General features: G+C 41.1%; 1 long non-coding RNA gene across 1 annotated transcript in view; it reads left to right on the forward strand.

The window, feature by feature from the left end:
* The first annotated feature begins 5858 nt into the window (after nucleotides 1–5858).
* LOC144201030 (uncharacterized) overlaps nucleotides 5859–26869 on the forward strand; it is a 72104-nt gene continuing 51093 nt past the window's right edge. The window contains exons 1-2 of the long non-coding RNA XR_013327250.1: nucleotides 5859–5924; nucleotides 24982–25064. This is a non-coding gene — a long non-coding RNA (uncharacterized LOC144201030). The remainder of the gene's footprint in view (nucleotides 5925–24981; nucleotides 25065–26869) is intronic.

Below are 26869 nucleotides of genomic sequence, written 5' to 3' on the forward strand. Positions count from 1 at the left end.
AAGGAATTCATTCTCTTCCATAAAATCTAAAAAATGAATGAGGCCACTGTATGCCAGGGTGTGTGTGTGTGTGTGTGTGTGTGTGTGTATGCGAATGTGTGTGTGTCTGGGCCTATCCAACAGGAAGCACACAGCGACCCGAGGCCAGTGCGCAGACAACAGCAGATGTCATTCCTTTACCCTCGCCCTGAGTTTATAATTATCTTATTCCATTTTCCCATTCCGGTGTGCACGTGGTCTGAAGGGAATCCATTTGTACAGAAAACCCTGTAATTAAGTGTACTGCTTCGCCCTCTCGCTAGGCTAATGGCTTTATTTTGACAGTGTTAATTGTCATAATTGTCAGAATGGTACCTCTGACACTCGGTGAGTAACCGTTGTGTGCTGATGAAAGTGTTGTCATACATACTTCATCTCAACCCGTTAATGCAGGCTACGTCTTTCCTCCCTCTTGCTGAGCCTTATGGGACGTTGCAGCGTCGACTTTCTAATTGCCTCTAATGAAACGCCGGCCAGGGAGGTGATCCAGTCCTATTTAGATCTCACTCTTTTCAAGCTAGACAAGAAGACAAATGGAAACAAATAGAGAGGAGACAGGGAATGTGGCCGACACTCTGAGTTTACTTGGAAAAGAGGCCAAAAAGGAGACAGAAAAGGGAATAAATTGCACTGGGGGAACAATGGGATCTTTTTACGTTTATCCTCATCACTAATGCATTCAAATCAAAGCTCCACAGGCTGGTTTAATTGCACTGTGAGTGCCTTTGAATGTTGTTTTGCTGCACAGCAGTACAGTACTTGAATTTTCACAGCAGATGGTGCTATTCTAAATCACACGACTTCTGGCAACTCTCTGCTGTTTTTTTCAGAATAACTGGAAAACGGACACAGAGATGGTGCATTTTAAACCTTTAAGAAACCGAAATCATCAGCAGGATTTCTCAGTGAAAGTTGTTTGCAGGCATAGAACCTAGTGGATGAATAATCCGACCGCAATTATTGCAGCAGCAAAAAACAACAACAACAGGGTCACAGAACACTGAGACTAGGACAGAACATCGAGATAATGTTGATAGTGCGAGTTCAAAGGCATTCATTTTGATGTTTTTGTGTGTGTATGCGTGTGTGTATTTGTATGTTCTGGTAAACAGCACTAGGATTATCCTGCAGAGGAAAATGTTGGTTAACGGAGACACGGATGGTGTACGGCTCCTCTGAGAGCTCCTCTCTCCTCAATTCAGGTCCAGATAAGAGAATTACGGCACGACAAGGAGAGTTGACAGAGCTCGCTATAAGTCTATTAGCGAGTTCATTAGAAACAAAGATCAGTTTGATAAGACAAAAGCCTCTTTAGTGAGTAAATAAGCATCCTTCACAGCTCTACTTTTTTTCCTGTGGAATTTGCTAAAAACCTGACTGCGCTCTAATTGTTCCTTAAATGAGAACAAGAAAATCACCAGCAAGGTTTGTTTTTTCCCCCCTCTTTTTTTGAAAGATTGATAAATATGGTGGAATCTCAATTAGGCGTCTTGTATGAATGCAGATATTAAAAATGTGGTCAAGAATCTAATTAGCTGGGTGTAATTAAACAGTCGCACACAGGGTCATTAATCTTTCCCGTGGACCTTTGATGTTTTGCATACTGTCTTGCAAGTCATTAATAAAATTCATAACACTTTTCTTTGTGGTGTTTTATCATAGCCCCCACGCTCTCGTTTCCATGTATCCCCCTTGCCTCCCCCATCATCCTTGGCTCCTTGGGAGACGGCCCAGCGCAAGTGTCAACACATCACAAGGGCCTCTCCTCTAGAGTTAATTTACTTTTTTGTGCATATTACATTTTAAAGTTGCACGCACCGCGACCCCTCCACCCTCCCATCTACTACTACCTCTTCTCTTTTTCTTTCTACTCCCATCCTCTCGTTTTTTTTTTTTTTTTTTGAGAGCACAATTACAGCGGCAGATCAAATTAAATTCTTCTGCAAGCACAGCTCATTTGGAGTGTAAAACATTCCTCGGCAGTGTGCAGCCGAGTGTGCGGCATGTCAGCGCCTCGCAAGATGGTGAGGGAAGAAAACTGAATTGTGTGGCCTATTGTGTCCCCCGTAATTAAATCCCTACAATCAGTCCATCTTAAATCACTGCCAACATAAATATGAAAAGGCGGCAGGATGAGCTTGAGTACTTACATGACCGTCAACACAACGGACTAATATATGTTATGGAAATGGTAGTCAGATTAGAATGCCCACAATGTAAAACCGCAGGAAAAATATGTACTTAATGAACAAATATTTGTTCCTGCAAAGCTGTGACCTAAGGAGTGTTTGCTTGCATACTTGTGTGTGTGTGTGTGTGTGTGTGTGTGTGTGTGTGCGGCAGTCAGCGGTGAGTGACATTAATGCACAGCTATCATGGTGAGTGTCTAAGTGTTGCCGAACTCCAGGAGGATGAATGCTCGTCAAACGCTGACAGCGGAGAGACGTTCGGAACAAAACAAAATGCATTACTGAGTCCACTGAGTAAAACAAAACCAAACAGACATTTTTACAAATTGTTTATCAGCCTCCGCTCGAGTGGAGTCCGTATCTTAACGTCCACGTCGGATAAGACAAAGGTAGAGCTGACATTAAAGTTAAGATGGATCAACAATGTTGAGATTCCTAAATAAGGTTGTTTTTTTCTCATTTAAATGCAAGACTTCAATACCAATGTTACCAATAATATTATTTTGATCATTTAACATATTTCCCAACATACTAAATGATACCGTTGTAAAAGGCAAAATATAAAACCCCTTTGGTTTTGGTTGATTTGATCAGACTACGTACGTATAGTCGTTTTGTAAGCACAAAAAAGTTTTGTGTCTCTCGTTCACACATTTCAAACTGTTCATGTTCAGTGGAGGAGGCTTTGACAAGGTTTAGCTCCAATTAAGCTTCTGTGCACAAATGTAGCAGATGGAGAAGGAGGGAGGGGGGCCGAAAACTTCCATATTATACTTTGGCTCAGAGGTTTCTCTCCGTTTGCCCCAGTCAAGAAAAATTTGGATGAGCTGGCAAACAGTGAACCTAATTAGCGACGGAATTCTTTGAAAAACACTGTCTCCATTCCTCACATGCAATATACACAGGAAAATTGGGTTTATATATATATATATATATATATATATATATATATATATATATATATATATATATATATATATATATATATATATATATATATATATATATATATATATATATATATATATATATATATATATATATATATATATATATATATATATATATATATATATATTTGTCTATATGTATGTATAAAACATTTTTTCCTTAAACATAGACACTTTTTAGTGAATGCTATCATTGCAACAGATTAAAAAATGTTTCCATACTTAATTTAAATTAAATGTGTCATTACAAATGAAAGCTGGAAACGTTTCTTTGTCGTTGAAGTGTCCGTCTGTGTAGTGACATTTTAGGTGAAGCGTTCCTCATCATTTGTCCATACCAGCGCACAATTTGTATAAACATAATGGGGGTTTGAAGCGGAGCAATGCCGAGTGTGCCAGCTTCTCCCTTTCCTCTTCTCAGAGGTCATATGAGGACCAGCTGGGCATGAGAGATGCAAGCATTGCAATCTGCAACATGCATATAAATTTCTCTAAGGGGTATGTGTGGGGACTCCCCACTGGCTAAAATTTAACAGGTGATAACAGAAATGTATGGTCCTCACCCTCAAATCTTGCCTTTCAGTGTGCAGTCGTACTTTGACTTCCAACTCCACTTAAAATGATGCTCTATTTGCAGCTCGGTGAAGAGTGGTTAGCACGTCGGTTTTACAGTTATGCGGTCGTGGGTATGATCCCAGGTCGGTCCTCACTGTGTGAAGTTTGTGTGTTCTAACCGGGCTTGAGAGGGTTTTCTCCAGGTATTTCAGTTTCCTCCCACATCCAAAAAACATACATGGTAGGCTGGTGGAACGCTCTAAATTGCCCCATAGGTTTGAGGGTAACCGTGAACGGTTGTCCGTCTCGTGTGCGCTGCAAATTGGCAGGGTGCCTCCCTCCTGGTGCCCGCACTTAGCTCCGATAGGCTCCGGCATCCCCCGCAAAAATGAATGAATGAATGCTCCATTTTTGATTGATGCCTTTGATCAAATCATTACACACAAACATTGGATTTAGGGGAGAGCTAGAAATAAGCTACCGCTTCAGTTGCTCATTCACTTTCAGCCATTTACGTTACAATCAAACAGAAATACAAGAGCAGTGGTCTTGCATATAACTACACTCAAGTTACCATTGTGCATGTAACAGAATTGTTAAAAAAAACATTCTAAATATGATAAATATGAACTACTGAGAAAAGCATATTTTCTGTGATAGCATGAGGTTAGGGGAGGTATTTGCTCACCTGATAAAATGGCAATTGTACTCTCCACAAGAGCTTGAGTAGATAAGTGTATTTGGAGCAGGAACACAATAGTGGAGGTGCTTATGTTAATCCAGACACTTTTAAACACTTGCAAATAATAAGATGCTTCCTGGAGGTAGTGAAGCAAGGAGTAGCTAGAAGTAGAGGCCCTTTCCAAGTTAGTGTTAGAGCATTATTTCTATAATTCACATATACTCCATATGCCCCCAACAATATTGTCCTCTGGCTCCTGCTGGAAGAGGCAACATGCAAGCAGACACAGTTTTTACCAGCAGGAAGTAGCTCATTGGTCCGGGAAAACCTCAGTGGGTAGGTCTTATTTAATCTCTCTGATTAAATTAGCAAATCATACAGCAGCTCATTTTAATTGGTTTCTTGTTCCATTGCTGTTTATGTAACATTTCAAACCATGTTAAACCCTTAAAGGAATTACTTGGAATTCAAATGTTTTTCCCTCATCAATTATTGAAGAACAATTTAGGACTTTAGGTCTGATTTTGTAAAGGTTTGTGAGTGCAAAAATGTGAGCAAACTCAATTGCGCTTGCCAATAAATGTGGAAGATTAGCTACAAACTAGGCACACCCAGAATTACATACATCGACCAAAAGGTCAAAATTGTCGTATAGATTAAGAGACAGAAAAAAGGCTATTCATGCTCTAATTGCAATATATTTTACTGAAAAGTTTTGGTTGACACAAAAATAGGAAGGGTGAAACATAAATGAGTTACTATTGCAATGCTACAACATGGTTTTCCAGGGATTTAAATTGTCACAAAATCTGTAGCCGAGTGACAAATGAGTTACCTAACCCTTCAAACTTTGCTAATGTATAGTTATGCTCCGTCATGACAGATCAATTATAGCACTCAGGCCATTAGCACTTTTAATGTTTCCCTTGCTATTTTGGATCTTAATAAATCAGATTCTACATGTTTTAACATGTTTTTCCCTTTTCTTTTCTTCTTTCCTGTTTTTCTTTCCTTTTTTTCAATTTATACAGTATGTCACACAGAGAGAATTGTAATCATTTTTGTATTCATTTTATTATTTTGTTCTATGTTTTGGAATGGTGCAGTTACGGTAATAATAATAACTAATATTTTTTCGGTACACAGTTTTTACTTTGAGTGTGTTCTCTTATTATTTAAAGTAAAATATTGGCAATAATGTTAGTTGTGGTCTCTTGATCAGGGTAGTCTAACTGGTATATTGTTTGTGTTCTGTTTTTACATTCTTGCAACAATCTTCTTATTAAGGAAGCTCTTGAAGTCAAATGTAGAATTCTTTTAATGGTTTCATCTCCATGGTGTTCCTCTCACCTTATTTTGGTACAATTTATCTAACAATGGTGGGATCATTTGTGTAGAGCTTTGAGCCGCCTCTGTTTTTATTTCCTTCTTCTGCTGTAATGTTTTAGGAACCCAGGAGAGTACTTCCCCAGGGATTGACGAGAACTAACCATGGCAGCAGCCTGGCAGGTATTTTCTCTCACAAATACTGTTTGTTTTATTTCATGTGGATCATTTCTACATTCTACCTCCCTGTCTCCCTCGCCTCTTCACACTGAGATGGGTTGGAGGGGATTTTATTATTTTATTCACAAGCTGCCTTCGAAGCCGCATCATTACAAGGGAATCTTAACAAAGCCGGCTAATGGAAAGACACAATAGATGGTGATTAGACAAAGCTCAGAGGAGAGATCACAGTTGTGTTTACCTGAAGACACCTGTCCGCTCACATTTTACACTGCTTAATTGGCCTGATTGCGGCTCAGCCGTTTATTCGATTTTGGCATGAAGGCCATTTTTCCCTGCGGGGTTTTTCTTTTTGTTCCATTTTGTATTCATGTAGTATGTCTGCTCTGCTGTTGCGCTTTCAGTCAGATTGGATGAATAATGTCAAGGTGATACATTGGTTTTATTGCTGGGACACATGTCAACTCCAAAGCGCTGCTGCATGTCACGTATACTGTCCGTGGTACTCTCACATTCCCATTTCATATAAGTCAATAAGTTATTGAGGTAGACATAAGGTCTTACGCGAATTTACACCTGTGATGTGTGAGGGATCGCCACAGGGAGCCGGAGAGGAGCAATTTGGAAGCATTCAAGCATTTGAGACATGGCTCTCGGTTGTCCTTTTCAGCAATGTGGCTCTTATATTTCGGGAGTGACAGCGCAAATGGGATTGAATTTGCTCGGTTCTGCTGTTCTCAGTTATTTAAAGTCATATTTTGCATAGCGACACGTCATCTTTTAGTAATTTTAAGTGCCGTGTTGTACACACTCGCATCTGTTCAATGGAGGTTATGTTGCATGCGTGTTTACTTTTAGCAGCCTGCTATGGAAACCTTTTGAACGATACAATAGTCATTTACACGCAGGATTGGCAACCTGTGCAGCATAAAGTGCTTCTGAAAAGCCCTCGAAACACGCAGCCAGTCAGCGGGGGAATGAAGGCGGCTAAAGATAAGAGTCGACTTGTAAAACATAATTATATTTCTGTCGCTGGGGTGCGTGGCCATTGAAAAGGATGCGCATAACCTGCGATTCATGCATGGCAAGAAGTTGAATCCTAGAAAAAAATCTGCAGTTAAATTGCAGAGGTAAACTGCCTTGAATATGGTGGAGCCGGGTCATCGAATCATTTCATTCCTCCAGCCAATTTCTACAGGGAAAGGGATTATATCTTTACTTTTTCTTCTTACTGTGGATGAGAAAATTTCGGAGATTATTAAAATCCCGGGAACAGGTTTGGGCTCGAATAACTCCCAAAAAGTGGAACTGAACACTGTTTTTGGGCCACATTTCTCACATCCCCCTTCCCGATTATTCTCTGATGCACACTTGATTTGAAATTCAATGCATTCGTTCAGAATTGCTCCAGAAGAGGTAAACGTCCGCTCGGCCTCTTTGTATTAATTCACAAAGGGTTTATTTGATTTGTTAGGAAAGTGCAGATGTGTATCAAACCTTTGTATATCAAGGAACAGTGGGGTTATTTCTTCAAACCCAATAACAATTTTACTCAGAAATAAAAAAATGTTTTTTTTATCAGAAATAATCAGAGATTGTCAACCAGGCTTGAATAGAATCTTCTCTTGACTGCGTCTAATGCTTACTGCCACCGCTTCCGTCCATTTTAGTGCAAGAGTAAATAAACATCAGGTTTCCCAGGCACTGACTAATACAGCTAAGAGGGGGAGATCACTTCCTCTTTCCACTTTCTTTTACTACTTTACTCAATGTTCCCACGTAGCATCTCACACTGTGTTAACTTTAGGTGTCAACGCAAAGCGTATGTTAAGAACTCCTTGACTTTCTGTCAGGTGTGTGATCAAACCATATGCTATCGCTCAAGAAGATCTTGCTATTCAAATGTGTGCAGGTCTTTATTCCACAGAACCCACAATTGTTCTGCGAGGCAAAGTTATGATGTGAATGTGGTGTCGTTTTGAAGTATGTTTTAGTTCTGTCACAGAGATATTATTGGCAGCGTCTGGTACCATGTCTTGGAGCTAGATGTGAAAGATCAGAGTGATATCTACCCTGGCGGGATTTTCCAACCCTATTGAGACTTGAAATTGAGGTTAACCTCCATAGCTGTCACCTTCATCTGTCCCCCGCAACCCTCCCTTCTCTTCAACTGCTCCCGCCAGACGACTTCAACTAGAGCCACCTAAGTTTTCCAAAGTGCACTTTGTGTCTGATCAAAGTCATGTGGTCTTTACTTTCGTAGTGTGCAAAGCATGATAACATTGCTCCGGTGCATTGTGGACTGCATTGTTTGTCCCCAATCTGTTGGTGGAGACCATCCGAGCCACACTGCTGTATATTTTCTACCCCAATTGTAATTAAAATTGAATAATTATTTCTCAGCGGCTGCTGTCCAAACAAACAGACTGACAGCTCTCTTTCTTTTTTTTCTCTTCTTTGCGCCCGGTAACGGCCCGCAGTTGAAATCCCCCTGGTGGTGGCTGTTTCAGAGGCTGACACTTCTTGGGTTTATTATCTTTGTCTCCAGCCTTGGCCCTTCATCCCCACACTGCTGCCGCTGCTGGCATCGGCCTCGGCCCGCTCTGTTCGGCACTCCACTTTCACTCTCCACATGAAAGTGGCTGCCTGCTGAGAGACCCGACCACGTGGCCTGGACTGTACCTTTCTCTCCCAAAACTTTCCTGACCTAATTAGCACCAAATTAAAACGGACAGAGCACATCCATTATTCATTTCTGGGGTTGGAGAAGCAGACATGAGGCCAAAGCGTTGCAGGCCCTCTGGTGTCGGCTCGCCTTAACTGCCGCTCCATTGTAAGACAATGTAAATTAATGAGCGCGGCATGTTGTTTTCCATCAGGGACACTCTTTGTGTGGCTGTAGCATCGGACTTGCAGCTTCGTTTTGTGGCTTAACGTTTCCTTCTGCAAGTTAATTTTAGAAATAAGAAATGATAACATCCTGGATTTCAGAGTTAATCAGTTCGTTTTCTCAAATGTGCATTAATTGGTTATTTATGCTGAAGAATTTTAAGAGATCCACATACTGGAGAGGAAACTCTGAGGAACATAAATCCAAAGCAGACATCAAGCAGAGCTGCAGATTGAAGGTCAGGAGTTTTGGCAGTGTTGATGAAGCTAATTAAAAGCTTTCCACGTTACTGAAATATAAATGGGAGTGACCGCATGCTAGAAAAAGGTTTGCGCTTAATTGATAGATCACAACATTTGACATAAAATTGGAAGTTGTCTTCCAAATTAACTTTGCCAGTTCAATGATTGGATTTTGGCCATAGTATCAAGCTTTAAGTGAATAGCAATTTGTATTTGACTGTCCAGGTTATCACATTTGATTGATTCTTAAGCCTCAAAGCAAACGCCTCACAGCTTCAGGTTGGATATAAGTGTCGAGGTACGAGACAATATTTTACAAGTTGTCGAATGGAGGGGGTTCAAATGGGCTCACAATCTGGGTGAGAAAGAGAGATACTGGGTGCAATATGTAAAGGAGGCGAGATCAACCGTGCAGTCATGTCATAGCCCACGGCAATGAGCTGCAGATGTAACAAAGACAGGCTTGCCGATTGTCAAGAGGCATGGATAATGATAGCTTTGCATGTAGGGTAGAAGGCGAACATCAAGGCCACGCACATGGCTTCGTACCGCTTTAAAGGCTGTGGTGCAAGAGGGCCCGCGAGGGCCAAGATGGCCATGATATGGCCCCCAGTGGCTCACCGTCTGATGGCAGTGGCAGGTAACAAAGCAAATTGAAGCCGGAGTCGGCATTCACTTCTGACGCAAGGTTTTATTCTTAAATGTACATTCTTCAAACCCTGGGTGTGAAAGCCTGCATGAGACACCACACTGATCACACCCAATGAAGGCGATGCTGCAAATTTGAAATTAATACATTTAAAAGTTTTAGTTTTTAAATAAATAAAGTCACATTCAATTTACTTGAAAACACCATTTTTTGCCTCAAAGCAGTGACATTTTGCTTCTGGTTATTAGTTTTTTTCTCATTAACAGATAGAATATGACAGGGACTGTAGAAAACAAAATGTTTTCTTGCACATTTGGCTCCATAAGTTTGCCGTCTTCATGGTTAGTGCATATCCTGTGATATCATAGACTGCCGGGGCAATTAATGAAATTATGATAGAGAGCTGGAGATAGTTCAGGCGAGCAAGCAACATTTCCCTGCTGAGTATTTATGTCTTGAGTTTGTGTGTATTCTGGTAAAGAGTGCAACTTTTCACTTGGCGGGACTCCTCTTAATGACCGTTGGCTGCCAAATACTTCTTCACAAGCCATGAACATTATTTAAAAGAAAAAAAATAAAGAAAACTTTATTCTGAGCCCAATCCAATTATGAATACTTTAAAAAGTTCACCAGTAATTGCAAGACGTTGCACTTTTGGGTCGAAGCTGCTGAAGGGTAAACAAAAGGAGCGTTTCAAACATGTACGGGAAGAAAAATAAGATTTGCTCGTGGCTGTCTGGAGATGATGCACTATAGTGTGTGACCTCTGAGTGTAAACAATCCGATCTGGTCCATTTGCCTGCAGCTACTTGTTTTTTATTGGATTTCAAAGGAGGAGGTCGCCAAATGACGCTGATCTTGCATCAAACTTCCTGACACTCTCGTTCCATTTCCCGCCAATTAAAAAGATGTTCATATGTAAAAGGTAACTCTCGATCACTTGCTTACATGAACTTGTACATGTTTTTAAATTAAGGATTTCCTCAAAACAACCCGGACAACTCAAACCGGAATGCAATTAGGAGCGCTTGAAGATATTTTACTTAAATGATTGAAAGTGAGGATCCATGAAAACGCTGTACTTCGTATGGTTCCATAACTATGGCACATGGCCAAACACAATACAACCATCTATGTATTGTTTCTTCTGTCAACTTTCTAGTGCAAATGCTTGATTCTTTTATTGAGAAATGGGATTTCAAAGTTGAAAATTGATTGAACAAAAGTTTGAAGGGTTTTACAACTCACCATAATGCCTTGTTTCTGGTTTAAATTTTATGGAGAAGCAGTTAAAGTGACGGCTCTGTGGTTGAGTGGTCAGCGTATCAGGTTCACAGTTCTCAGGTCGAGGGTCTTCACTGTGTGGAGTTTGCATGTTCTCCCCGGGCTTACATGGGTTTTCTCTGGATACTCCTGGTTCCTCCCACATCCCAAAATCATGCATCTTGAGTGTGGTATGAGTGTGAGCATGAAAGGCTGTCCGTCTCCTTGTGCCCTGTGATTGGCTGGCCACCAATTCAGGGTTTCCCCCCTTTGGTACCCATAATTAGCTGGGATATGCTTAAAGTGCCATTTAATTTATGACAATAAAAAAAAAGTAAAAGTTAAAGTTAGATATTAATATATGTATCACTCAGTGGACTTTGGGATGTTTTGATTACATTTTTATAGCCATAACCACGCTGTTAAAGATGATTTCTTTAAGCCCAACATAGAGTTAGTTTGTTTTCACACCATAGAAATTTATTTTTAAAAATGTGTTGAAAAAAATTACAATAATGATAGCTCTGACAACGGGAAATACAAGACCTTCCACTGTACCCTAATTCCTGGCACACCAATAACACTGATCCACAAGATGCACTGAGTGATGTTTGTGTGGTCAGTTAAACGGCATGTTGTAAGGAGAAAACTCATTGCTCAGACCAATGAATAGAGCTTCTTTCTCTTCCTTTTTAATGGAAACATTAAGAAGAGCCTGGCTGTCTGCACAAATAAAGTATCAAGTCTAAATTTTCACAATAATCCAGAACGTAGCAATTTCAGACACTAGTTATATGATATATTGCATCTGTAAACAAAACATAAAAAGATAATTATATTAACTGAAACTTTCAAGTGGCCTGGTAGGGTGAGTGGTTTCAGCCTCATTGCTCTGTGGTCCTGGGTTCCAGTCCAGTTCGGTCCACCTGTGTGGAGTTTTCATCCGAGCCTGAATGGGTTTCCTCCCACATTCCAAAAGCATGCATGGTAGGCCGATTGGACTAAATTGCCCCTAGGTAAGGGTGTGAGTGAGCATGGTTGGCCATCTCCCTGTACCCGCTAATCGGCTGGCCACCGATTCAGGGTGTCTCTGCCGACTGTGGCCTGTAGACAGCTGGGATTGGCTTCAGCACCCCCTGCGACCCTAACTAAGATAAAGCGTTTCAGAAAATGAGATGAGATGAATCTTTGAATCTCTTTGATTCTAGCAAGCTTTGCAATGGCATGAAAATCCAATTAGACTATGTTTTATGACCGAGAGGAGTTGGGTCCTCTTGGAAAATAGCACTTCATTTCATTTTAAATTTATTGTGTAGATCTTAAAACTGTACATAAAGGCTTTGCACCCTATGATGCAGGAAAACACAGTTAACTTTGTTGTTATAGCATACAGTATATAATACACGATGTATTGATAAACGTTTGACCTTAATGAGCTTCTGCATTTACAGCCAATCACTGCAATTGAAATGAATTGTACATCTATCATTGTAAATGGCAGATCGACCAACGAGACCACAAATATAACTGGCTTTTCTTATCTTTTTCTATTGGATGTTAAACTTGGCGCTTAATGTCATGGCATCCGTTATCAGGCCTAAGATAAACTTCAAATGTTTTGTCTCTAAAAACTTCAGAAGTTACACAATGTGCAATGGCTAACCGAGAGCACTAACACTAACCTTCAACTCAACCAAAAATCAATTCATTTGCGTCAGGGCCTTTTTTTTTACCATCAGCGATCAGGAGAACAGTAATTTCTGAAATAATGTATATAAGAAAGAACTATACTTTCTGTGAAAAAATGCTCTGTTGTAGAAACCATGTGACATCGGTTACCAAAACAAGACCAGAGCTGGGAAGTTCACATGTTTCCCCCCAAACGGCTACTGATCGCAAGAGGCAATGGCATTATTGAGGCCTCGGTGTGACAAACAAAGCTAGGACTGATGTTTGTCTGCGCGTAGTTCGAAGGTTAAGGGAGCTAGCTATTATTATTTTCCCCTGAAACCTACTGCTGCTGTCTCTTTTTAAGAGTGAAAGTGTGAACAGTGTAGAAACCATACAAGTCACGAGTCACACACTGTATATTTTGTTTGTTGCCACTGTCAATCACCATGTACCTCCACCTTTATTGTGGCAAAAAAATCGATTTTATGTCAGATTTTACGGTACACCACCCAAGAAAATATCACAAAAACATGAGCACTCAATAATATCATAAGTTTCCATATTTGATGTAAAATATGAACACATTCATTTACATAAATTTGAGATACAGCAGGAGAAATAGGTTAATTGTACCCTCTGCTGTCAAGTAGAACAGCATTTTTCATTGGACTATACGCTTAAATTGTTTCAAATTTTTTGCCATCTCTCACTGCACTACTATCCAACTGGATAATTGCTCGATATCACAGGTACAGAGCACTATTAGCAAGACTCCCATCAAAGAGGATTGCTGTTTTTTTCTGAATTCTTTCGAATGCGTCTCAATTTATACATTTTAATGTCATCAGGGTGTTCGTCTATCATTTCTATTGCCAGAGCAAATGAATAAAATATACCTCCCAAATCTAATGTACACACTTGGTGGAATTAGAGGAACAAGAGAATTTATACAGTAAATTAAAGCAAATTATTTCATGTTTTTATTCCTTGTCTTCATGCCACAGTAGCCTTAGGCCTTCGGCGTGAATGTATCCAGAACACACATCACCATGCTTATATAAGCCTCTCATCTCGCCTCCACTTCTTGCTTTCAGAACCAGTGCAAATATTTGGAAAGGTGATTGGTTACGGCTCTGAAGTGGCTGCCTGGAGCCAGTTAAGAGTCTTTTGATTGGAGCAGTGCTGTGTAGTAATAAACCTCATCGGCTCAACCTTAGGTGCATGAGGGTTTGGCATGAGCTAATTTGCTCATGTGGGACTGATTAGTTGTACTTCAAATTTGTGGCAGTTCCTTTTAGAATTATAAGCAGCAATGTATCAATTGATGCCTTCATATTAAAGGTGAGATCATTTCTCAAATGCATTGCGGAGTAGAACTATGAACATGGTCTTTGGATTCCGAGGGAACTGCAAAATAATTTGTGATACATGAATAAATGGGGTCATTTTGATGAAAACCAAGATCTATTAAAAAGTTTGAGATAATTGTTGAATCAATTAAAACATTTTCTTCATTTTGGGGTCACTTCGTGATGAAATATCTTCCTAGTAACCTTGCAAATTCACTTTGCCAAGCTTTTTAACAAACTTGCTCAAAACTCTCATGGGCCTGAGCTTATACTTGTACTATGTCCAAAAAACAGGAAAAAAACAACAACAACAGGAGCAACAACTCTGCGAGAAACACTAAACGTTGATGTCAAGTAGGGGGTCATAAGATATTATCTGGTAGGCCTCAATTGACTCGTGTGAAGTCAAGGTTTCTTCAAACATGGGGACTATTGCCCGCTCCCTTCAAAGTAGTTACACAATTCACGTCTTGATCTTCTATCCTATTTCTAGCCCTTTCTTCAGGGGAGTACTCCTTAGAGGCTAGTGCACTGGCCCAATAAGCAAGGTGGAGAGCAGCGTTTGTAACAAGCTACTCTCTTGCCACACTGTACATGTAGAGCGGCCGGTCTCGCTGCCTTGACAGGGACAGCTCCCTGCCTGTTTGATGTCGGCTTGACGGTCAAGAATAATGGTGTGTCAAGGGACTATTGTCATCCCTGTCAATAGGATGGCTGTGGGGGAAGCACGGGTGGGGAGCATTCTACCTTCTTTTGTAGCCATCAAGGAGCCACTGCAGCTTCTTGCCCAGACATCGGGCCGTGTTATTCGAAGTCATCGCCGCATAGTGACGTGTCACCCTCGAACAACTCGTCGTCTTTTGATAATCCCGGCTCTCCTTCCTCCGAGCCTCTCCGCATGACAAACTTCCTCCCGCTGTACACTTTTGATTCCCACACTAGAGTCGTGTCTGCTCAATGTCAAACAAAGCCTTGAAAAGTCCTGATCATTTTCTTTCTTTTTTGTTTGGGTGGAATCTAACAAGGATCCTTTTCTCTTTGATGTAATTAAGCTCCTGAGGCTCGATCCGCATGTCAGAGTTAATTTTTTTTCCTGAGCATGGCGGGGAGCTATCAGAAGACTTCAGATGTCAGGCACACTTTCAAGCTTCACGGCACCTCGTTTTTCCTCCACCTCGTCTAAAAGAAAGAAAAGGCTGTTGAAAAACAAGCGCAGACCCGACACCACCACCGACGCAGGCCTAATAGTCCTTATCTCAACACCAGCATCCCCTCGGCACCTTTTTGTACAGCCGTCAAAATTGCCCACCTGTAGCTGGCAGACACAGGAGTACGTTTTATTTTTAATGGGTTTCTGTTGAGCAAGCAACCTGTGTCCCTCCCACCTCCTTTACTGCTAATGATGTGTCAGAGGACACCCATGGGTTCCAGAAGCCGTTGCTGTCCGTCGGCAACGGTGGAATTAGGAAATGTGAGGATGGTTGGGTAGTCACAAGCGAAGGCAGTGGCCCTCACAGGACTTGGGGAAAAAATGTCCAGGGCAAGTGGTTAAAATAATGAAGCTGATAAATGCGAAGAAGTGTTTTTTTTTTTTTTTTTTGACTCACCTGCTCCAATAAACGGCTACAGTTCAATGCCCTGGTTTGAGATTGTGGCTCGACAGAGGGACAAGAAGCTTAGAAATGATGCAACGATTTGTCTTCTGGATTCAGACTCGACCTTCCAAAGTCCCCCTCCCCCCAGCCACCCTTTTCTTGGCTCGGCAGAGCTCTGCCCAACCCTTGGCTGACAGGGACTCAGTCTGTGTTCAAAGCATAATCTTCAACCTCTAGGTAGCGCCGCTCAAGCTTGAACACCGTATCTCCATATGAGAGAAAGAAGGTGGCAGCGGATGGGGGGTGTTGGCTGCTATTCTGTGTTGGAATAAAAGCACATTAGACAGACAGTTCCTCTTGATTGCTGAAACAATAAGCCCTATTTATCGCCCATTTGAAAATGGTTTGACGAGGCGCCGAAACAGAAGCGGCTTTCATCTCGCTGGCATATTAAACTGTCACAGTACTTAACTTTAAATTAAGGTGACACGCCACTGACTCTCATGTCACCAATAGTGCAATGGCGACCTACTAATAGAAGTACAATATGACACGTTTGCTTTAACTAAAACCTCTGCTGTCAGATTATGCCCGTGACATCTTTAACTTTTCATAGAAATATAAGACAGAATGAACAAATGTCGGGTGGCATTGAGAACGAAACCAAAGACGCCGTGGCCCACAATGTGGTGTGCGACTGGTGATATTATCCCTATTGGAAAGAACGACATCTTCTCATATTAACTGACACGTCCTGATCACAAACGTGCCCTTGTTGTTTGTCATAAAAAAACTTTGGTGAAAGTTTCTTTGCAGAGGGCACTGCCTTCTATTTCCTTGCAATAAGCGCATGATTGAATGTATCATGCAGTCGCAACCTTTCCTCCAGGCGTCGATTATTCAAAAAATAGCCAAGCATTTTGAATGGTTTTCTTGTAAAACGCAGCATGGAAAATGCCCATAAGCTTGTCAATAATGGTTGTGAGACAAGCCCATTTTTACAGAGTGGCAAAGCTGACATTAAAATATCAATCTTCAATTAAAGGAAGTGGAACATATTTGTCTCAGATAACAATCAGTGGGTGAATATTTCACTTTTTTCTGGCAAGGGGGTTGTCTGCTTTTTTTATAACCATGCACGTGTACTTAGTGTCATTGCTTTATGAGTTTTCTGCATTTCTAACATCGTCAAAGAAATCATATACTTTGTGTTGGAGAATAGTTAAACAGCATCTGATTGATGACTTGTAATGTTAAATATATTTTTTTTCATATCAAACTACTCATGTCTGAAGCAGATCTGAATAAAATGTCGTGACATTTCATTTGGCTGCACGCTATGTACAAATGCGCTGTAGCTTTCAAATCAGTCAGAGGAAATATGTCAAATATTTCAGAAACATTTTTGAATGCAGGTCAAATGTTAGATTTATATATATTACTTGTGAAAAATAGATATACAAGCGTGTACGAGTTTATACCTGGCTGCTCATGCACAAACCCTCGGCAGACTCCTGTATATCACTAGGACTAATTGGACAGGGAGAGGGGGTAAAAAAATAAAGTAAAATCCCTTAATTCTTGGATTATAATTTAAAATATTCCAAAATGCTAATCAGTGAATTGCAACCAAAATGGGATAATAAGATGGTCATGCAATTACTGGCATTTTCTCCCTGGTTTGGAGGGGCCCGCAGACCTGGAGCCTCCCTGTCTTCCATGTGCGTCGCTGAGAGAGCGTCGCAGCTCAAGCTGTGAGCAAACATGGCAGCTCTGGCTGGGCCCTCCCTGTCTCACAAATATGTTAATTAGGGTCCAGATATTCACACACTTAATTAGCCAGGCTTCTAGGTTGCCTCATTTTGATGGAGGCTGGAAAGACGGGGTGACAAAGAACAAAAAAAATAGGGGTTTATGTTTCAATAGGGAATTTAAATAAGGCCTGAAGGTGATGAGGAGGTATTGTTAACTACTGTACCCAAATGAACTTTTCTCCCCATTTTCCTGCGGCATGAGGCAAAATCCAACACGGCAGAGATTAGGCTGTCATTTGCTACTGAGCACTTCCATTTTGAACATGAAGTGATTGCGTTAATTGAAGTGGCTTTCATTACACGGACATATATTACGGTGAAGCCATGGTTAAGAACTGGAGCGGGAACTGCCTTGTTTGAAACCTGTGACAATAGCGACCATTAAACATGAAATCGGAGTGAAATTACATGTGAACTTTGCTAATGAAGTACCGTGAGGATTGACATGTGTAATATGAATCAACTTTTGGCCCACAATCAAACCGAGACATTAAAGTCAGTCTGAAGTAGTGAACGTATGTAATAATAATAATGATAAAAAAGATATGAAAATTTTTGCATTGCTAATAAAATGATTGTTAAATAAGGTTAACAGCGATTCTCTTTTTCTCCCCCTCGTTGACAAAAATGGAAGTGAGGGGAAATTAATTCTATATTTGCGCTCTTAATATTGAGCTTCAATAGGGGGCAGTCTGTTATTCAATTTATCTCAGAAGCTTGTTCCTCCACACTAGCCTAAATATCACTTAGACACAGGAGTATTATATGCTCAATGTAAATCTCTCCTTTTTCCTTCCTTCAGAAGAAAGCCGTTTGGCATATTTATTGCTGTGTTTCATTGAACACCCGACCCCCACTCGCCCCTACAAATTGCGCCCCCCCTCTTCTCATCACCCTGAGTCCCCGATACAGATACAATGACCCAAATACAGCCGTTTGGCCTCCCCGTCTTAAGCTTCTTCGTCACTCTTGATTTAAATTTAGACTGAACTTTAAAAAAAAGATCATGCTGAATGAAAAATAATTAAAAACAATTGGTGATGAATATAGGAGAGAAAACCATTTAATTATCGGACCAAATGCACTGGATGCTTTTCCATCCGTAGTGGCTTTGACTTGAAAAGCTGCTGCCATCCGGGACGCAATCCGAGATTGTGTAAAATTTAGGGAGGAATCGCACAATGGTCCAAAAGGTGTGTTTAGCTATATATTATATAAAGCGTTGTTTGTACCTACAGCTTACTGGAGCACCAGCTTGTGGTGAGCAGCCAAGACTGCAAGGCATATGATTTGTACGTGGAGGCTCGTGACGCTAACCTCCAATCTATTGTGACTTTTTTGTGTATTCTGCAATGTCGATTGTTGGTGAGAAACGTCTTGGAGTCGCCTCATTATTTTCAACCTTTTTTCCACAATGAAATCTTTTACTATAGAGCCTGTTTGTCCTACTATGTAATGGATGACCATTTCACTACATTTGCAACAATTCATTCACATATTTAAGGTACAAGTTACATCTGCGTGCCTGCATTTAGGTTACCGTAAATTATTTTTAGTGAGCAATTACTATTGGTGCAATATTATTATCTCTAAATGAGGAACGACATCCTTTTTTTTTATTGTGAAAGAATCGCACAGTGAATGAATCACAATGTGAGACTAACACAAACTACTCATTACAGAAACGAGGCTTCTTCATGATTTGTGTCACTTCACGCAAGGCTGTATCTTTGCAGTGTGATTTAGTGCACACATATAAATAATTCAACTGTTTTAAGAAGAAGACAAAACAGTCAGAATTACAAGAGAGGATGTGGCAGCTACTGCAGTAGTGCGAGACGGACGTCGAATATTGTGCAACTTGGCCGGGTGGATCATAACAGAATCAAGGACTTTAGAAAAGCAGGAGAATCTGGCTGCATATTGAAAAGGTTTATTTCTTCTTTAATTTGGAAGACGTGAGTGAAGAATGCAAATATGGAATATGCATGTTATGTGATTGGGTGGGATTTATGTCCATCAGCAGCAGTCAAAACGAGTGTATTTTTATTCTGGGAGCAAGTATAGCAAGAGGGAAAAAAATCTCCTGTCAGCTATTCTTACATAAAATATTCGAGTATTCATTGTTATGAAGACTTGCGCTGAGAAAGGCTAAGCCTCTCGACTTAGGAATTTTAAAAGTATCCAAGAAGGGGGAGTCGCCCCCCCCCCCCTCTGACCTTAATCTTAAATAGGTCTCAGACACAGGTAGAGTGATAAATGGACTCAAGTGATTCCAGTGAAGAAGAATAGAAGCTAAGCCCGCTTTCTATGATGCGTTGCGTTTGCCGGCTCTTATCGCTGGCGGGCGACAAACAGCTCCAGGTTCCAGAGGAGCATTTAGGCGCTCTGTGCCATCTTGGCTAATACATAGATTAGTTTACAAGTTTGGCTCCAGTGCCAATTGGATTAGGATTCATCATGCTGAGAGTACTTCCACATTGTTTGACAGTCGACATGCGGTCAGCATCAGGCTGTGATGGACTGAATTCCGCCTTTTTTATGTGTATATCTTAAGGCATTGCGGGCGCCAGTGTCTTCAGCGTTGAGCTTTTTTTTTTTATGGAGACAGAGTTCTTTAGACCACCACCTCTAACTCTCTCCATCAAAACACAGGGAGTGATTGTAACCTTTTATTCCAAAGATAGGGCCCGTCTTCTCGCCCTCGAGCTATGTCTTTTAATATCAGCACTCTTGTCACCCTGATCCCCCGGTTCAGAAAGACCCGTGTCAAGATGAAAATATCACTGACAGAGAGCGTGTCTAATGCTGCTGCACTCAACTGTAATCAGAGTAATCACTTTGAACTAGTTCGCAGAAAGGCACTTTATTTTGCAAGCAGAATTGGTTTGGTTTCCTTTAAGACTCCGAGGTTTATTTGATTAAGACCAGAGTTGAGCTTGAGAAATCAGGCAAGGAGACTTCGCTGGCATTCCTCAGTAATATTTATACCAATCCCCTGCCTTGTAAATCATTCATGCATTTTCCCACTCACGTTTGACTCTAAATCTCAGAGTCAAGAGTGAATTAGGCCTCGTAATAATAAACTAACCTTCAACTCAGGCATTGTCTCCTGTCAGATCACAGGATGAGGGTCGAGAGCAACTGGCCCTGCAGGGACCTCTGGGGATCAGCCAAAAATCCCCAGCAGCTTTGTGGCAGACCTGCCACTGAGGCCTTTAATTGTTATTTCAACCCCACGCGGCATCTTCTCCCCAATCCCCCGCCCCTGCGCTGTCCGGGCAAACAGAACGGTCCTGATAGCTCCGTAATGAGAGGCGGCGTCCGGAGGGAGCCAGCCAGTGACTTCCAAATACATTGCCCTTGTTAGCCATGTTTGGCGGGCGGCTGCACTGTTACAGATGTTGGTAATAGAGTGCTAATAGAGATCTATTAGCCTTTGCTTGCTGGTGAAGCTCACAGGATTACGACAGTCGCAGTTGACCTCTGTTCCCACCAAAGCACTTTATATCATTCCATCATGCCCGAAGGTGGCTTTAGGACCAGCATTGATGTGATTGTTCTCTACCGGATCAGGAATACCACGATAACCGGGAATACATTTTACCCCACTTTACCCCGGGACAGAAGGTACACGGAACAATGACATGAATTAGCCCAGAGGTTTTGTCACAAATGAATTATGTAAATTCATTGGTCTTGTCTACGCTTCCTGTCTAGTTTTGCCGCACATAATGATTCTAGCTCTCTCCCAGCTCTTAGTAAACAGTCTCCCTTCTTATCTGTACACGTCCTCCTTCCGGCTCTGAGCAGATTTTTCATTTAGCTTGCTTGCTTGCTACGAGGTCCATGAGACTGATAATCCTAGCACAGGTCGCAGCTGGCGTTTGCACGGTGCGGATGATTAGTCAGTTACATTTTGCATTTGACCTGGAGAAATTCTCTCAGTGGAAGTAAGCGCTGACTGTATTTTATTGGATTTTTTGAGATCATTTCTTTTTGCGAGCCCTCCTCCCTTGTACACACACATTAATTAGATGATGATGGAAAGCATTTACCTCACGCTCCTCCTCCACTCAAACACCGTCTGTCTTGCTACCGTGTGCGACGATTGGCGACCTTCATCAGAAGTATTCTTTAATTGCTTCTGACGGTGAAACGACGCCCCGGCAGGCCCGAAGGGCCCCCATCAGAGCATGGTGCAGCGCTGTTTTACGCAGGTATGAGGAGGGATCCCTCAGATGGAATTAAGGCATTGAAGAGGGGGAACAGGTCATGAATGCACTTATCTCATTTGTCAGACAGGTTTAAACGTTTATTGAAGGCCTCAGCCCTAATTCCCTCAAGCAGGTGTAAGCTTCCGTTGAGGTGTGAATTATGTCCAATCGAGCAGATACGCTCCTAATATGCAAAATGTGAGCGGTAATCTCCTCCAGGTGGAAATTGAATAACTCATGGTTACTGGGCGTAATCCACTAGTGCTTTGTCACAAATGATGAGTGGAAGAAATGCTTTGTTTCCTTTCTACTTTTCCCAAATAAACTGCTTCAGTGGTGCTTACATTTTGAATGTTCTCAAAGCCCAACATGTTGGCCTGCAGGAAAAACGTGAAGGGACACACGGACGGAACACATGGAGTCTTTCTGCACTTTTGGTGCCCTGAGGTCACATCAAGCCAGACCCGGCGTGCATGGACAATGTTCATCGATGCAACAAACAGATTTGCTCTCCTCCCAGCGTCATCTGCCACCTGGCTTCTGATGAACTGTGCAGTCATGTTTCTTTCGGACTCACCACACTTACAACTCTGTTTGTTTATTATCCAGGCAGAACAGAAGCGGCATTCGTGAGTGGTGCACTCACATCCTGTCATGACTGCTGCCTTTGGACAGTCCAAACTAAAAGAAGCCTCACTGTCTCTACTTTGGCCTTAGAACCATTTTTCATTCACATGCACAACAACAGCTGCATTTAACTCATCATCTGACATCAATCCACCATATTGTCCTTTGTATGAAGGGCCCGTTGTTGCGCTGGCTTAACTGGAGTTCACAGTCAGGAGCAAATCGTTTTAGAATTTGGCAATTTTGTTTAGGGGTTTTCTTGCTTATTCCCAATTGATATTTGGAGTATTTTAATCTAATGGCTATTGATTTAACATCATAAGTCAGTTTCATGTATTTGTGGCGAATGATAATATAAGTTGGCATTTTTAGTCTTAAAATGACATACAAAATTAATTTGGGCTGAAGATTTAATACAAACACATTTGCCATTTTTTTGAATTGATACTTCGACTCCTTTGAAATGCTTGTTAGTTTATTTGAATGCTGATAAAAACTAAATGAAAGGCTTTTGCTAGATAACTTTTTTTAATGGTATACATCTTAAGAGGTTTATGGTAATAATTGTCAATTTCAATGTTTGCTTGGCTATCTTTCCCAGTCAATATGGAATCTTTCACCAATTACTAACAGACTTTTTCATGAAAAAAAGTTGTTGTCACTAGACTTTGTGTGTGTGTGTAAATGACCGTATCTCCTTTACAAAGATTAGAGTTGGAATTATTTATTTCTTTCAAACACATCAAAAGAAGATGTCACTAATTCTAAATCCCGGGAATGCATGATGTATATTTTTAGCCAACAAACAGCATGATGTCCAATTATTTGTGCTAAATATATTTCTGAAACAAAGAATACTTTTGTTGACAATCTTCAGCTGCAGGCGACATTCAGAGGAGTTCCCCTATCACTGTAGGACCATTGTTGTGAAGTGTCGCAAATGATAAAAACATGTCTCATAAACATAGTCACATGACCAGAGATAATGACAACTGTGTTCCATCTGCACGATGGCAATTAGCCACAGCTACAGGGCACTGACCTCTGCCCCAAGATAGAAACAAATCCAAAGATTCATGCAAGAGAAAAATTTGACATCACATTTAAAGTGTGGTCTGACAGAATGGTGTTTTATTTTGCCCCTTGCACTGTTCACTACACAGTGCATGGACAACTTTCCGTTGTTAAAACCAAACCATGAATGTCTCCACTCACACTTTACATATGAAACTAATAGAGGAATGGATAGGCTCCAATGCCATGGCCATTTAATTATTGTTTTTAAAACCTTCCATAATTGTATCCGTATCCCTACTTTTTCCACCTCTTGATATTTGTATGCGTATTCCTCACTGCACTTGACTGCATACACTAAGTTTTCTGTAGTTGGGGTGTCTGGTATTTGTTGTGTCGGCCTACCAACGCTTGGACTTCAGGTGTAACTAGGTTTGAATTGTATGCAAATGTTGTGTTGCTTTAAAATCCTGCATCCCTTATCAGCATTACCCCTGTCCCCTAAAAACAAAACATAAAATTGTAGCAACGTACAATTTCACTAGTGTTGGTCATAAAAGGTTATTAAGTAATATACAACTATTATACATATAATGAATTCATGATATCCAATGTTTAAATAACTGCAATGCCGGTCAGTGGGCTAAACTGTGCCGATCTGGATCAGCACCAAATCCTTCATAGACACCTACTTCAAAGTTTTGTCATTAGCATTTATGCATTGTTCGCTGAGCCCCACACTTCTCGCACATTTTGTACAAATCGATTCAGTCAATTTTGCATAATCCTCCTTTATAACAAATAGTTTTAAAGAAGCAACGCAAACGCTACTTTCTGGGCGGAGGTGAGAATTTGTGAGTTTCGGTAAGGATAAAAGGCTAACAAACTTTCAACCTCAGAATGTGATAGAAAACAAGTTGTTTGCAGAAAAGAATCACCATCACTTATGTCTGCAGAGAAAAGAGATTAGGAAGAGAACCTGGCGGCGCCTCGGTGAGCTCTAAGCGCCGGAGCTCTGCTTCCTCTGCCGCCGTCTGCGTTGTAAGACTGATGCAGATCGAAAATTCAAACAGCAGAGTGCCAAGATCTTTCTTTGGATTCCCCACTTCCAACTAGCTTAGGATTATTCTCCATCGGAGCTAATACCTGGTGAGGAAGTAAAGCCTGAAGGATGGGATTATTAAATGTGGCATTTTAATGTGTGACACGCTAATCATGTCTCAGAACAGGAATACTTCAACCATTTAACTTTCATCAAGGGAGGAGAGATGTGCTCAGGAAGTAAGCCTTCATAAAATTCTCAAAGCCACACAAGCACCCTCTTCCATGCGTACCATACACCTCAAGAACCTGCTAGAGGACCACAATGACACATTGTCACTGTTGAAGGGCGGAAAGAGGGCGATGTAGCGCTGAAGTGACACTGCCGTGACCACGTCAGGAGTTTGTCAATCAGGGCTTGAGACAGAGCCACGGTGTTACACTTGTCGTGTACCGGAGCCTGAAGCTCCTGCGGATTTACGTAAAGCCGTTTTTTCCCCCTGGATTGAAAAGTGTAACAAGGTGAAGAAGCGTTCTGTGATTTGACCTCACTGAGCTTTTGAAGATTGGTGGTTATCCGACGCTCTTGTGTCCCCATCTCCATCATCTGTCCATAATCATCAGTGGTTAAACGTGAAGCGTTGGCATTGTATCACTGTGTTATTAAAGCTGCCCCTTTTTTTTTCAGGACGGCGCTCAGACAGCGGCCAGGAAATCAATGATAGGCCCAAGAGTCGCCGGTCTGGCAGACTTGACACACAACAGCGGAAGGTAAATTATTGGAACTTTAATTACTTTGATCCGTCATGCATTGTAGCATTGTGTCAGCAAAGTCAATGCCATGACAGACGCCGAACAAAGGCCAGCAGCGCATTTTCATAACATCTTCACTCCCGTTTCCCAATGCCTGATTAAAACTGCAGTGTTAAGGACCAGAAGCCCCTCTGTATACCCCTCATGCACAAATTCAGAAACTCATTTTGTTTACCGAACTCATTACTGAAGTCACCCATTGAATGCTGGTCCATTATGGTCCTCTGAACCACGGCTTTACAAACAAGCACAATGCGCCGCACTATCACCATTATCACATTGTTGGAGCGTAATGTATCGCCCTGTTTTCTCGCCGTAAATATAAGTCTGTGTGTTGAGCTAAATTAAGAAGGATTTGCCAGGACAATGAGCAAAACAATGACACAAACTCACAAAGTAAATGAGCGAAAGAAGAAATTTCTCTTTTTATTTCATCAAAGCGTGAACAAAATTACCCTTTTTTCACCATTTCATGAATATTCTGCCACTTAGTCTTGGGATGAATCTGCAGGATTGTTCTGAGAGCTGATAAATGGCTGGCATGTGAGCTAATTTAGAGGCACACATTAATCTCCAGTCGTGGCCTAAGAAGGGAATAAATAGGTAATTGATATGTGGCCAAATGGGCAGAACCCCTGAAAAAGTTCTGCGGATGCAAACTAAGGCGATCATCTGCATTATTAATTGCACAAGCTGCTGCATGCAAGCAGACCAGGACAGAAAAAGCGCTTTAAGTCTTCATTCAAGTACAATTAAGCAAAACTGTTGTTGTGTGGAGAAATAGTCAGCTGTCATCAAGAAAAGTCTTGATTCATTAGCAGCTCAGGGATTTGCCAACTTCAATCTTAATCGCTTCACTGATGCTTCATAGTTGTGTCTGTGGGTGATTTGTATTTTATTCTATCCTGCACTTTGGGATAATCCGACACAATGTGACCGCTGCAGAGGACGGTCAGGACATCGGATTCACTTCCCTCCACGCTAATGAACAATAATTTAAAATATACTAGAGTTTTGGGACACGTCCCAAAACTTCTTCTGGAATACCTATGTATTTGAAAATTGTGTAATTCAGATCAGTGTATAATAGGTCTTGGGTCACTGTCCACAACCAATGTTGTGAGTCCGCCTAAAATTCTTTGATCAGGATCCATGTCTTGCACACTATTAATTGTGGAACAGGAGATGTATCCCTACAACAGAAGTTCAGATTTTTCCAAAACGTCTGTCAAAATGTACGATTTGCTCTAGCTTTAGTGGGATGCAATGGTTATCGAGTTCTCTGCACGTATCTTTTATTTTTGGAAAATTCACAGATAGGGTGTAAAACGATGTGACGAAAATCCCCTTTCCTGTGAAAATTTGCTCTGTGGCTAAAACTTTCAATCTTAACTTTCTCAAGAAAAAGAGTGTGGAGAGGCTTCCTACTTCTGTCTTAATTTGTATTGATGGCCCAGAAGAATTCAGCGTACTTTGCAGTTTTGTAAGGGGGAAGATGTATAAGTGGAGATTAATTCCAATTTTTGCTTGCTCAGTACTTGTAAAACTAAAGCAATTTATATTTCTTCCCTTAACGATCCCCCTTTCTCTGATTGCAGTAATGTAATCTAATTGTAATTATGATACTATCTGGATCACAGAGACCTTAACATGATTGGAGCTACTCCATTGCATTAAAAACTAATTTTTGAATAATGATGAAAGGGCCACTGGAAAATGTGGAAGTATTACATTTTTTCTTTATCTCTGTTTTGTAGGGGGAT

Source organism: Stigmatopora nigra, chromosome 1 (genome assembly GCF_051989575.1).
Source record: "Stigmatopora nigra isolate UIUO_SnigA chromosome 1, RoL_Snig_1.1, whole genome shotgun sequence".
NCBI lineage: Eukaryota > Metazoa > Chordata > Actinopteri > Syngnathiformes > Syngnathidae > Stigmatopora > Stigmatopora nigra.